Below are 13,960 nucleotides of genomic sequence, written 5' to 3'. Positions count from 1 at the left end.
GAGGCAGTGAGCTCCCCATCAGGAGGGCTATACGAGCAGTGAGGGCGGGTGCCTACCTGCCAGGATCCCATAGCACTCAGGGATGGGTGGGGAGAGCGTGCACAAAAAAAAGCTGGAGAACCTCTCCCAGCCTGAGCTGTGCCCGTTGCCGGCTTCTACCCACAATGCCTGCCACCAGGGGCCCCCAACCCTCCAGGTTGGCTGGGTCTGTCCCAGGAGCCTGACCTCAGAAGGGCCTCGGGAGGGGCGAGGGAGGGCTGGGCCCAGGCCTGAGAGCTGCAGGCTCTGCAGCGTCTGGCTCCAGTGGGAAAGAAATTGTATGCCCCTGTGGGACCGCTGGCCGTGCCCAGGGCTCTCATGCACACACGTGGATACAGAATTCTACTTCCAGGGACAACTCCTGCAAACATGTGCACACCCAGCCGTACAGACAAGCAGAGGCATGCCTAAACACACGAGTGTGAGCTTGAGCTTGTACCTGTGTGGGTGTACCTGGGTATATAGGCGGACACACGTGTCCGGGCCTGTGCACACACAACACCAGCAGGGGGTGCTTGGTTCCCTTGTGGGCTACTCTGGGCCCCATGAGGTGTGTGGAAGGAATCTGCCCCAGAGACTGGCCAAATCTTGGAGGAACTCTGGAGGCGAGTGCAGAGGACAGCCCGCTCCTCTGCCGTGTTCCAGGCTCCCTGCTCGTCCCCTGCCCTCAGAGGTCCTGCTCCACCTCCTCTGCAGCCGGCCTCTCCTGCCTGGGCCATGCCTGGCATACCTGGGCTCTGCCCTGCACCGGGAGAGCTGGGGCCTGCTCCTTGCCAAGGACCCCAATGTCCTGCCCAGGAGAGGAGGAACCTTGTGCTCCCCCACTGCTCGTGTGGGACCCTAGGCAGGGCTCTGCCCCGGTCCGGGCCTCGGTCTCCTTCCTCCTAGTGGAGGGGCTGCTGCGAGGGCTGGGAGCTCTGAGAGCTGGGAGCCCCAGCTCAGACAGATGTTGTCACAGGTGCCCCCAGGCCAGGCCCAGCCCAGAGCATCTGTTTCCTGAGCCCAGGGCAGCCTCCCAGCTGGGCAGGTGTCCTGTGTCCTCGCAGCCTCTCCACAGCTAACTGGCTCAGTCTCCATGCCGGGGACACCACCCACCCACAGACACTGACCTGCCACAGCCCACCCTGCACCAGGCAGGGAGCAGCGGCGCACTCCCAGCCTGCCCTGCAGCGCGTCCCGGGCTGCCCCTCAGGCTCGGAGCCTTTGCACAGCTGCTCTCTTTCCTGTGAGCTCATCCCTCTGTTAGCCTGAAAATGCTGCCTTCCCTTAACGAGTCTGCCCAAGTGTCCGCTGCTCTGTGCAGCCTCCTCCCCGCCCGCCCAGCCCCACGCTGTGCTCCGGCAGCCCCGAGGCCAGTCTCCCTGCACCGGTCAGCGCCGGCCGCGCACCCAACCAGGCTGTGCGCCCTGGGCATGGCCGGACTGTTCGCCTCAGTGTGCTAAGACCCCCCCGACGGCCCAGCACCCAGCACACAGCACGCAGCAAGTGCCGGCTGGATGAATGGGTGAATGAGTGAATGAATGACGTGAACATGTGGACATCCCCGCCAAGTCCCTGCCATGAGCTGAGGGGCTCTCGGTGGGCGGGCGGCTTCCCCATGCCGCGGGGAGCTTGCAGTCGGGGCTCCCCTCGCTCAGCGGCCGCCCTGGCAGAGGCCTGTCTCAGAAAGTGCACAGTGCTCTGGGGCAGCAGCTCACGCCAGAGGACATGGAGGGGACCCGGAGGCCCGCGGAATGCAGGGCTAAGAAGAGTGCGTCATGACCACTGCCCTCACTTGCTGAGGGCCGAAGGCCAGCACCGCGCTGGGGCAGAGGCCGGCCCCGCCTGCCCGGGGGAGCTCCTGGGGCAGGTGGAGAGAATGACTTGGGGCCGGAGCTGGGGCAGAGGAGGTGGCGGCTGGGAGCCATGCAGCCCGATTCACACTGCCACCACTTAACAGCCCTGTGGTCCCGAGCAACTAACTGAATTTCCTTGCTGCTCTGTCTTCCTCATCTGTAAAATGGGACAAGTGTATCTACCTCATAGGGTATGAGCAGCGAACGCTCGTAAGATGCTTTGAATAGTGCCTGGCACATAAAAGGCGCTGCAGAAGCAGGAGCCGCTGCCTTACTTGATCGTTAGTGCAGCGCCAGCAGCAACAGGCAGGCGGCACGAAGAGGCGGGAGACGCCAAGGCCAAGTAACAGCCTCGCCGGACTGGCTGGGTGCCTCTGCTCTAGGAAGATCTGGGCGCAGGGACACGGGGACAAGCAATGTGGCTGGGGAGAGGACACTGGCCAAGAATTCCCTGGAGGAGAAGGAGGGGACATCTGAAGGGGTCGGGGAAAGGGGTTCTGGGGGCTGGGAGCACCAGCCTCAGCCCTCCTGCTGCTCCGGCGCATGGACGAGGGCTGTGCAGACCCGAGTGCGGCGGCGCGGGAGGCGTCCTCTCCGCTGGAGGCCAGGGCAGAGGGCTGAGGGGCCCTGCCCGCCTCCAGCTGTGCGAGCTGCCCAGCCCGTGGGCGCCTCGGGCGGAGTGCGCGGACCTTCTCAGAGATGTGGAGGCGGCTCTTTAGGCCAAGCCATCCTGGCAGGACAGGAAGGCGAGGGGCCGTGGGCCGAAGGAGGCAACGGGGGACGCCCGAGACGAGGGGTGCTCCTGGCGGGCCGTGCTCAAGCACACAGGGGCCTGGTGTGGCAGGGGACAGCAGTGGACTTTGCCTCCTGTTCAGCCCCTGCTTCTCCTTCCCCCTACCTAAGGCCACCCCCACCCCTCCGCCTTGTCAGTGCAGACACTAACAGGCTGACATTAACAAGCTGGGGCTCCTCCCCTTGTCTGCCCGACCAGCTTCAGCCTGGAAGAGCCCCAACTGCAGCCACAGTGAGGCAGCGCCAGTGACGGAGCCAGCATTCCTGCCTGCTGCCGCCCTGCCTGGAGATGGAAAGAGCCCCGTGGCCGTCTCTCCAGGACAATGCTGAGCCAGGATGATGGCAGAGGGCGCCATGTGCAGGAGGGAGCGTGCTGCAGCTGGGTTCATTCAGGAGGCCCAGCCTGTTTCCTCTGGGCAGGGTCCTCTGCAGCGAGGGCCCAGGGCTGCGGCTAAGGGCACAGGGACATGCACAGGGAGGACAGCCAGTGTTCTCGCTCCCAACCCCGGTTCACCAAGGGACCTCAGGCACCTCTCTTTGCCTCTCTGGACCTCAGTTTCCTCATCTGCCAAATGTGTACAATAATTCCAGTCCTGTCTACCTTGTGCAATGTGGGGAGTGAATGAGGTACAAAAGCACAGCTTTAGAAGGGTGACCCATGGTGCAAATGTGGAGCCCTCATGGGCCAGAGGAGACAGACGGGTCGCGGAGGAACTGGGGGTGCCGGCAAAGGGACACAGCAGCTCAGTGGACTCTGAGAAGTACATCCTGCCCCTCCCCGATCACACAGTCGAGCACTCAGGCTGTGAAACCAAACACACACAAAAGCCAGAGAGAAGGGAGGCGAAGTCCGACTCAAATGTGCCAGCTGCTGTCTGGGGCCTCTCGAGGGTCTCACCCACCCCGAAGCCTGCGTGTGACGCTGAACCCCCACGCGGCGCGGCGCGGCAACCGCCCCCGGGAGCCTCTCAGACACGCTCCCGGCTCCCGAAATAGGCACCGAGAAGCCCCTTAGCGGCCACCCGGATGGCCACAAACACCCGCACGCCAGGGCGTGGCAAAGGCGGAGGCACACGCACACTCGCACACGCAGGACACACGCGCGGCCCAGTTCACAACCGAAGGTGCACAGACTAGACACAGGCAAGCACACACACACACACAAAACATACACACGGAAACGAACACATGGACACGATACAGTCCCTCTCTCACGCACACACACGCACACACAGTGCCTCGGGCCCAAAGCGGTTCTCCCCAGCCTGCCGGACCTCTCCTGTGAAGAAGGAAATAAAAAGCTCCATGTGGCCTTGGGCACGGGTGGCCTCTGAGGCCACAGGCGAGCTGAGCGGCAGCAGGGCCCTGGGAGCGGACACTGGCGCGGCCCATTTCCAAGAGTCGTCTGCAGACAGCCCTTCCCCGGCCCGCGCCGCTGCCCGCACCCACCCAGGGCGGACATGCACCGCTTCCCGCCTGCCCCCATCACAGGCCACAGGCAGAAGACTGGATGCCACTGTGGGACATACTGTCCTGGCTTAGGGCCACCTCTGCCCTAGGCCCTCAGGCTCTGCCAGCCCCACTGGGGAAGGGCCCAAGCCCCCCACCTCTTTGCCCCCATCCGCCCCAGGACCTACGGCCATGCTCACCTCCCCCTCGCGTTCCCCTCCTCTCCAGCCCATCGGCCGGCCGCTCCCCATGAACAGCAGGGACAGCCACACAGAGGGATGGTCTGCACCAGAGGAAGGGAGAGGGTATCCCAGCTGGGCCCAGCGCCCCCAGAGCACCCTCCCTGGAGCACCCTCCCTCACTCCTTTTGCCCAGAAAACGTCTACTCGGGCCAGGCACAGCTCGGGTGGTATCTCCTGCAGGAAACCCTCTGGGATCTTCCCAGGGTGAGCCTTTTCTGGCACACAAGTCCCACGGTCACATGGCAAGCTAAAGCCAGTTCTCCCCACCGGATGCAGCATGACCCAGGGCAGCGGGTAGCGAGACCCAGCGGGCAGAGGGAGGTGGACACAGGAAAAGCGGCAGCTCTGCCGTTGCTTCCTGCCTCAAAGCCCCCAGATCCCTGGGGTCTTAGACAAGCCCACCTGCTGGATCTGGCTTTGGCAGACAAGTGCCACCCCAGCCCCTCCAGCCCTGTTCCTGGGCTCTAGGCACTGTTCTCCTCCCATTTTATCACCACCTGCCCCTCCAGTAGGGCTCTCTGCCCAGCTGAGCCCTCGCAGCACCTTTGGGAGGGTGTGCAGGTGAGTGAGAGGAGGCAGCTGGACGTGCCGACTGCAGGGTTACCCAGGACCAGGGCCAGCCCCAGCTAGGGCAGGTCTGACCACAGCATCAGGTGCAAGGCCAGGGGTGCTGGCAGGGAGGGGAGGGGAGAAGGAGAGAAGGAAGGGAAGGCAGAAGGGGGGGGAGGGAAGGGATAGGGAGTAGGGGAAAAGGGGGAGGGAGAGGCTGCTCTTAGCCCCAGGGTCCCAGGAGAGCTAAGCCAGAGGCCAACACAGGGATAAAACAGTTGGCAGCTGGTCACCTTTAGAAAAATGATGACCCCAGAGACATAGATCAGAGCCCTGGGCAGAGTGAAGTAAAAGGGGTAGTCCCTTCGGGAGAGGAGCCCCAGCTGCACACAAGGGGTCCCCTCTCCCCCTGCCCCAGGCACCAGTGGGGCGAGAAGCAGCAGTGGGTGGGAAGGCAGTACCCACCAAGGCCTCCTGCCACATCTTAGTTCAGCCAAAGGAGTTCAGCTCCCCTGCTGGGTGACCTTCAGGGTCACACCTTCCTGACCCTGGTCACAGACTAAGCCTCAACCCTGCCCTGATGGACTGGCCCATCCTCTCCTCCTCCTGCTCCTCGGGGCTGGGTGACAGATCTGGACTATGGGTGTCACGGACGGGTCCTGGCTCTGAGTGGCTGCTGGCAGCTGGGCCTGAAGTGGTTTAATGGCAGCTGATTTCCCAACCTTGCTGAGACCAAGCACTGGACATCCTCCTGGGCAGTGGGACACGGCCAGTGTCTAATAGCTGCCAGCTCCCTCTCTGAGCCCCAGCCCCAAGTTTCCTGAGACGCAGCCACTGTCCTCATGCCCACCGCAGAGCTGGCTCCCCAGCTCTCACCCCCCACACACATCCAGCCCCAACTCCAGAGGGAAGCGCACGGATGGCTCAGGACCTACCCCTCCCGGCCTTTCCCAGCCCCCCCCCCCACACACAGGGCCCCAGCAGTGGCCTCAGCTGGCTGTCAGCTAATCCCTGCAGAGGTGTTAACTGATAATTGAGATGTTAGCTGTAAACTTAACGTGTGATTCCCTGCCAGGAGCACTTTGGTTTTAACAGGTTGCTTTTGGAAATGGGAAAACCCTCAAGACCCAGCGAAATGGCAGGCAGGGGTGTAGCAAGAGGCATGCGGGGTACTTCCTGTCTGGAGCCCTTCCAGCCTGCGGAGCCCCTGCACACCTCTGGCTTTGCTGAGGCCGGAGCGCAGGCATGGGCGCCCAGAGCACTCGCGGGCACTGGACGAGAAACCTCTTGTAACCCCAGTCTCCTCATCTGCAAACGGGGAGCCAGAACACCAGTCTCGCAGAATTGCGGTGCACACTGCGGAGCAGCTGGTCCGTCCGCTGAGCAGCCTGAGACCTGGGGAGCGCCGGTCCCCAACTGCGCTGCAGCATCCCTCACGGAAGGCAACCAGCCAGCGCCCAGCCCTCCGGCCCTCACACCGCCTCGATCCATCACCGAGTCTCCTCTCCCAGCCCCTAAATCTCTCCCCAGGCAAAATCAATGGAATCGAACAGCAAGGCCTGGATGGACATGAGACTATGGGGACATTTAGCAGATGACAGGAACGGAGCCTCAGAGCTGCAGGGAAAGGACACTTGCTCAGTAAACAGCATCAAAACAACGAGCCAGTCATTCGGAAAAAACACACCTAGACCCTGCCTCAAACCACACACAGGAATACATTCCCTATGAACTAGAGGTTTAAACATTTTTAAATATAAACAACTAGAAAATGATACAGGACAATATTTCTAAAACTCTGTAGTGAGTAAGTCCAGAAACTCTAAGGGAAAAGAATGACATACTTGACCATAGGACAGTTTTAAACTTTTGAGGGTTTTTTAAAAAAATCAAACCTATAAACTTAAATGAAAAAACAAACTTGCGAAAAACAAATTGCAACACACGACAGATAAACAGTTAAATCCCTTAACCTCTTACAAACCAATTTGTTCTTACTAATCAGTAACAGGCATCTCACCGCCCCAGTCACTGAAGCCCAGGGTGGCCAGTCTCAGTCTGCATTCTGTTCCCGCAGCCCCGCTTGGCACCCAGGAGTCACCCCTGCCTGGCTTCCCCACCACACTGCTTGCTCCTGCTCCGTCACCTTCGGCCCCTCCTTGGCCCCTGACCCGTAACTGAGGGAGGTCCCCGGTGGGGTCACCAGTCCTTCTGCCCTGTTCCATCTACACTCCTCCCTCAATGCTCCATCAGGTCTCGCAGCTGTAAATGCTACTTTTATGTGGGTGACCCCAAATTTGTATCTCCAGCCCAGACCTGTGCCCTTCATGTGTCCAGCTCCATGTGTCCACCTGTCACCTCCACAGTGCCACCTGGCTGTCTCCCAGCATCTGACAACTGACACATCTGCCGCCAGGCTGGCTCACCGGCGGGCATGCAACCTCGGTCCCACATGCGGAAGGCCCCAGGCTCGGTGTGATGCTCCATGGGCAACCCTCACTTGGAAATGACTAATGTTTTTTAAAACAAAAAGCTGCCCATTCGCTGTGCTCTGGGCCCCACACGCCAGCCAGCCGGCGCTAGCCCGTCCCAGCCCTGCTCTCGCACACTGCCCGCGCCGCTCCCGCCTGCCAGCGGCAGCCCCGCCCTCACGGCTGCGCCGGCCAACACCTCGGTCACCCAGGGCCCCTTCTCTCCCTGGCGCTGTCTCGTCCAATCGGTCAGCAAATCCTGTTGGCTACACCTCAAATGTGTGTCCGAATCCATCCGCTTCTGCCCACCTGCCCAAGACTCCCGGCCCAGGCCTCTCACCGCCTCCCTTAGGCCATTGCGACGGCAGCCCCCGACTGGTCTCCGGGGCCCAGCTGCCGGGAGCTGCCGACACGCACTCCAGAGCTCGCCCTGTCGTTCTCTAGAACCCTCATGGCTCCTTGCTTCATCCTGGGTGAAAGCCACGGTCCTCCAGGCCACCGCAGGCCCTGCGAGATCGCTCCGGGTCCCTCTCGGGCCACTCCACCTCCTCCCTCCCTCCCCCACGCACCCCCACCCACCCCCACCCCCAGTGCCAGCACACCAGCCCTCGCCGGCGCCCACGGCCGGGTCTGCTTCCGACTGGGCTCGACGCGCCGTTCCCTGCCTGGGCCGCGCCCCCGGCGTCCACTCCTGCATGTTCACGGACGCCGCCTCCCAGAGAGTCCGCCCTGTGGCCCCGCCCGACTGCCCGGCGCGCACACCCCTCCCCTGCGGGGCTGGCTCCTTAGCACCGGCCGCCAAGCCCACGTCCGTGTCTCCCCGCCCTCTCCTCCGCGGAGCACCGGCCCACCGCGCCCACGTCCGTGTCTCCCCGCCCTCTCCTCCGCGGAGCACCGGCCCACCGCGCCCACGTCCGTGTCTCCCCGCCCTCTCCTCCGCGGAGCACCGGCCCACCGCGCCCACGTCCGTGTCTCCCCGCCCTCTCCTCCGCGGAGCACCGGCCCACGGCGCCCACGTCCGTGTCTCCCCGCCCTCTCCTCCGCGGAGCACCGGCCCACGGCGCCCACGTCCGTGTCTCCCCGCCCTCTCCTCCGCGGAGCACCGGCCCACCGCGCCCACGTCCGTGTCTCCCCGCCCTCTCCTCCGCGGAGCACCGGCCCACCGCGCCCACGTCCGTGTCTCCCCGCCCTCTCCTCCGCGGAGCACCGGCCCACGGCGCCCACGTCCGTGTCTCCCCGCCCTCTCCTCCGCGGAGCACCGGCCCACGGCGCCCACGTCCGTGTCTCCCCGCCCTCTCCTCCGCGGAGCACCGGCCCACGGCGCCCACGTCCGTGTCTCCCCGCCCTCTCCTCCGCGGAGCACCGGCCCACGGCGCCCACGTCCGTGTCTCCCCGCCCTCTCCTCCGCGGAGCACCGGCCCACGGCGCCCACGTCCGTGTCTCCCCGCCCTCTCCTCCGCGGAGCACCGGCCCACGGCGCCCACGTCCGTGTCTCCCCGCCCTCTCCTCCGCGGAGCACCGGCCCACGGCGCCCACGTCCGTGTCTCCCCGCCCTCTCCTCCGCGGAGCACCGGCCCACGGCGCCCACGTCCGTGTCTCCCCGCCCTCTCCTCCGCGGAGCACCGGCCCACGGCGCCCACGTCCGTGTCTCTCCGCCCTCTCCTCCGCGGAGCACCGGCCCACGGCGCCCACGTCCGTGTCTCCCCGCCCTCTCCTCCGCGGAGCACCGGCCCACGGCGCCCACGTCTGTCTCCCCGCCCTCTCCTCCGCGGAGCACCGACCCACGGCGCAGGCGCTCTCCTCAGCTTTGTTCACTGTTTGGTCCCTCACCGACCAAGCCGACACACAGCAGGGGCAGAATAAGAGCTCACTGGCTGAGCGGACATGTTTGAGGAAGGCGAGGAAGGACCTGGGGGACTGGCAGCCCACAGACGCAGGCGCGCGGCGGCCAAGGGCGCACACGGACACGCTCGACGCCTCAGCCGCCAGAGAAACGCAGAGCGGAACGTCCCTTCACCCATCAGACTGGCAGGGACTTTGGTGAGGCACAATGCCCGCGGCGGCGAGAATGAGGGGCGGGCCGCCCACGCCTGGTGGTGGGAGCGAAAGTCATCACGACCCTCTCGAACTTGACCGGCTACACAGAACGGATCGATGCACACACGTGCGCGCAGTCCGGTTCCGGGCACATTCCCGAAAGACCCACAGCACAAGCCCGCAGATGCGCACACCCAGATGTTCCTGAGTGAGGCGGTTCATAAATAGCCAAAACCAGAACACTCTCAGTGGCCGCCGACAGGACGGGTAGCGGATAAGCAGTTTGCAGACTGTCGGCACAGTGGGCATGGCGGAGCCTGGGGTGCCCCCACGGCTCAGTGGACAGGCAAGGGTGGGGACGGCAGGCAGCACGGCCCATGTTTTTCCTTCTCAAATACATTGATCAGTGCACAGGAAACAGTGTGGAAGGAAAAACAGCAAACTGGGGGCGGTGGTTGTCTCTGGGCGGAAACGACTATGGGAAGCGCTGGCACTGCATGCTTCAAGGCAGTGGACGGGCAACACAGAGCAGCAGACCAGAGCCGCCTTCATGGAAAGCCATCTCGCCACACTCCGGCTGGGGTGTGGTGGGAGAGGGTGACACACTGCCGCCTCCTAACAGGCCACAGACTGGCTGGGTGTTGTGGGAGAGGGTGACACACTGCCGCCTCCTAACAGGCCACAGACTGGCTGGGTGTTGTGAGAGAGGGTGACACACTGCCGCCTCCTAACAGGCCACAGACTGGCTGGGTGTTGTGGGTGAGGCTGACACACTGCCGCCTCCTAACAGGCCACAGACTGGCTGGGTGTTGTGGGTGAGGCTGACACACTGCCGCCTCCTAACAGGCCACAGACTGGCTGGGTGTTGTGGGAGAGGGTGACACACTGCCGCCTCCTAACAGGCCACAGACTGGCTGGGTGTTGTGGGTGAGACGGACACACTGCCGCCTCCTAACAGGCCACAGACTGGCTGGGTGTTGTGGGAGAGGGTGACACACTGCCGCCTCCTAACAGGCCACAGACTGGCTGGGTGTTGTGGGTGAGACGGACACACTGCTGCCTCCTAACAGGCCACAGACTGGCTGGGTGTTGTGGGAGAGGGTGACACACTGCCGCCTCCTAACAGGCCACAGACTGGCTGGGTGTTGTGGGAGAGGGTGACACACTGCCGCCTCCTAACAGGCCACAGACTGGCTGGGTGTTGTGGGTGAGGCTGACGCACTGCCGCCTCACAAGAGGCCACAGACTGGCTGGGGTGTTGTGGGTGAGGCTGACACACTGCCGCCTCCTAACAGGCCACAGACTGGCTGGGTGATGTGGGTGAGGCTGACGCACTGCCGCCTCCTAACAGGCCACAGACTGGCTGGGTGATGTGGGTGAGGCTGACGCACTGCCGCCTCCTAACAGGCCACAGACTGGCTGGGGTGATGTGGGTGAGGCTGACGCACTGCCGCCTCACAACAGGCCACAGTCTGGCTGGGTGTTGTGGGTTAGGCTGACGCACTGCCGCCTCCTAACAGGCTACAGACTAGTGCCCGGCTGGGGTGATGTGGGTGAGGCTGACACACCACCGCATCCTAACAGGCCACAGACTGGCTGGGGTGATGTGGGTGAGGCTGACGCACTGCCGCCTCCTAACAGGCTACAGACTAGTGCCCGGCTGGGGTGATATGGGTGAGGCTGATGCACTGCCGCCTCCTAACAGGCCACAGACTGGCTGGGTGTTGTGGGTTAGGCTGACGCACTGCCGCCTCACAACAGGCCACAGACTGGCTGGGGTGATGTGGGTGAGGCTGACACACTCCCACCTCCTAACAGGCCACAGTCTGGCTGGGTGTTGTGGGTGAGGCTGATGCACTGCCGCCTCCATACAGGCCACAGACTGGCTGGGGTGTTGTGGGTGAGGCTGACGCACTGCCGCCTCCATACAGGCCACAGACTGGCTGGGTGTTGTGGGAGAGGCTGACGCACTGCCGTCTCACAACAGCCCACAGACTGGCTGGGTGTTGTGGGTGAGGCTGATGCACTGCCGCCTCACAACAGGCCACAGACTGGCTGGGGTGTTGTGGGTGAGGCTGACGCACTGCCGCCTCCATACAGGCCACAGACTGGCTGGGTGTTGTGGGAGAGGCTGACGCACTGCCGTCTCACAACAGGCCACAGACTGGCTGGGTGTTGTGGGTGAGGCTGATGCACTGCCGCCTCCATACAGGCCACAGACTGGCTGGGTGTTGTGGGTGAGGCTGATGCACTGCCGCCTCACAACAGGCCACAGTCCAGCTGGGTGTTGTGGGTGAGGCTGACGCACTGCCGCCTCCTAACAGGCCACAGACTGGCTGGGTGTTGTGGGTGAGGCTGATGCACTGCCGCCTCACAACAGGCCACAGACTGGCTGGGTGTTGTGGGTGAGGCTGACGCACTGCCGCCTCCTAACAGGCCACAGACTGGCTGGGTGTTGTGGGTGAGGCTGATGCACTGCCGCCTCACAACAGGCCACAGACTGGCTGGGTGTTGTGGGTGAGGCTGACGCACTGCCGCCTCCTAACAGGCCACAGACTGGCTGGGGTGATGTGGGTGAGGCTGACACACTCCCACCTCCTAACAGGCCACAGTCTGGCTGGGTGTTGTGGGTGAGGCTGATGCACTGCCGCCTCACAACAGGCCACAGACTGGCTGGGGTGTTGTGGGTGAGGCTGACGCACTGCCGCCTCCATACAGGCCACAGACTGGCTGGGGTGTTGTGGGTGAGGCTGATGCACTGCCGCCTCCATACAGGCCACAGACTGGCTGGGTGTTGTGGGTGAGGCTGATGCACTGCCACCTCACAACAGGCCACAGTCCAGCTGGGTGTTGTGGGTGAGGCTGACGCACTGCCGCCTCCTAACAGGCCACAGACTGGCTGGGTGTTGTGGGTGAGGCTGATGCACTGCCGCCTCACAACAGGCCACAGACTGGCTGGGTGTTGTGGGTGAGGCTGACGCACTGCCGCCTCCATACAGGCCACAGACTGGCTGGGGTGTTGTGGGTGAGGCTGACGCACTGCCGCCTCCATACAGGCCACAGACTGGCTGGGGTGTTGTGGGTGAGGCTGACGCACTGCCGCCTCCTAACAGGCCACAGACTGGCTGGGGTGATGTGGGTGAGGCTGACGCACTCCCACCTCCTAACAGGCCACAGTCTGGCTGGGTGTTGTGGGTGAGGCTGATGCACTGCCGCCTCACAACAGGCCACAGACTGGCTGGGGTGTTGTGGGTGAGGCTGACGCACTGCTGCCTCCATACAGGCCACAGACTGGCTGGGGTGTTGTGGGTGAGGCTGATGCACTGCCGCCTCCTAACAGGCCACAGACTGGCTGGGGTGTTGTGGGTGAGGCTGATGCACTGCCGCCTCCTAACAGGCCACAGACTGGCTGGGGTGTTGTGGGTGAGGCTGATGCACTGCCGCCTCCTAACAGGCCACAGACTGGCTGGGGTGTTGTGGGTGAGGCTGATGCACTGCCGCCTCCTAACAGGCCACAGATTGGCTGGGTGTTGTGGGTGAGGCTGACGCACTGCCGCCTCCTAACAGGCCACAGACTGGCTGGGTGTTGTGGGTTAGGCTGACGCACTGCCGCCTCCTAACAGGCCACAGATTGGCTGGGTGTTGTGGGTGAGGCTGACGCACTGCCGCCTCCTAACAGGCCACAGACTGGCTGGGTGTTGTGGGTGAGGCTGATGCACTGCCGCCTCCTAACAGGCCACAGATTGGCTGGGTGTTGTGGGTGAGGCTGACGCACTGCGGCCTCCTAACAGGCCACAGATTGGCTGGGTGTTGTGGGTGAGGCTGACGCACTGCCGCCTCCTAACAGGCCACAGACTGGCTGGGTGTTGTGGGTGAGGCTGATGCACTGCCGCCTCCTAACAGGCCACAGATTGGCTGGGTGTTGTGGGTGAGGCTGACGCACTGCGGCCTCCTAACAGGCCACAGATTGGCTGGGTGTTGTGGGTGAGGCTGACGCACTGCCGCCTCCTAACAGGCCACAGACTGGCTGGGTGTTGTGGGTGAGGCTGATGCACTGCCGCCTCACTACAGGCCACAGTCTGGCTGGGTGTTGTGGGTGAGGCTGACGCACTGCCTCCTTCTAACAGGCCACAGACTTATGCCCGTCTGAGGCTCAGGGTTTGGGGACCGCAGACATAGAGAATTTATTACCTTAATACTCAGAAAAATGATTCTTCTTAGGGAGGAGATACCTACTATGGCCCCCAAAATTAAATGGTGCCGAAACAGGCCACCCAAGCCCTCCAGTGCCCGGCCCTGCCTCAGCCCTATCACCACCCCCACCACCACCTGCCCCCGGCACTTTCAGTCCCACGTTCATGAAGTGACTCTCTGTTCCTGGCTCCTGTCGCAGCTCCACGCCCGTCTCACAGCTCTGCTCACAGGCACAAAGGCGCACCCGCCCCGTGACCTCTGCAGCCTCGACCCTGCTGCCAGGGGCCAGCAAGGAGCCCAACACTCCTAAGGCCAAGACTGCTGCCCCAGCGCCCAGCGAGAACCCCCGGGT

The 13,960-nt window shown here is 63.5% G+C and overlaps 1 protein-coding gene across 3 annotated transcripts in view; it reads right to left on the bottom strand.

Annotated features, from left to right (window-relative positions):
• The window catches only part of LINGO1 (leucine rich repeat and Ig domain containing 1), a 163,180-nt gene that overhangs the window by 45,108 nt on the left and 104,112 nt on the right, over positions 1-13,960 (bottom strand). The window lies entirely within an intron of this gene.

Source organism: Microcebus murinus, chromosome 6 (assembly GCF_040939455.1).
Source record: "Microcebus murinus isolate Inina chromosome 6, M.murinus_Inina_mat1.0, whole genome shotgun sequence".
In the NCBI taxonomy this organism is placed as follows: Eukaryota; Metazoa; Chordata; class Mammalia; order Primates; family Cheirogaleidae; genus Microcebus; species Microcebus murinus.
The sequence above is the reverse complement of the archived record's forward strand: the minus strand, read 5'-3'. Positions and strand labels throughout refer to the sequence as shown.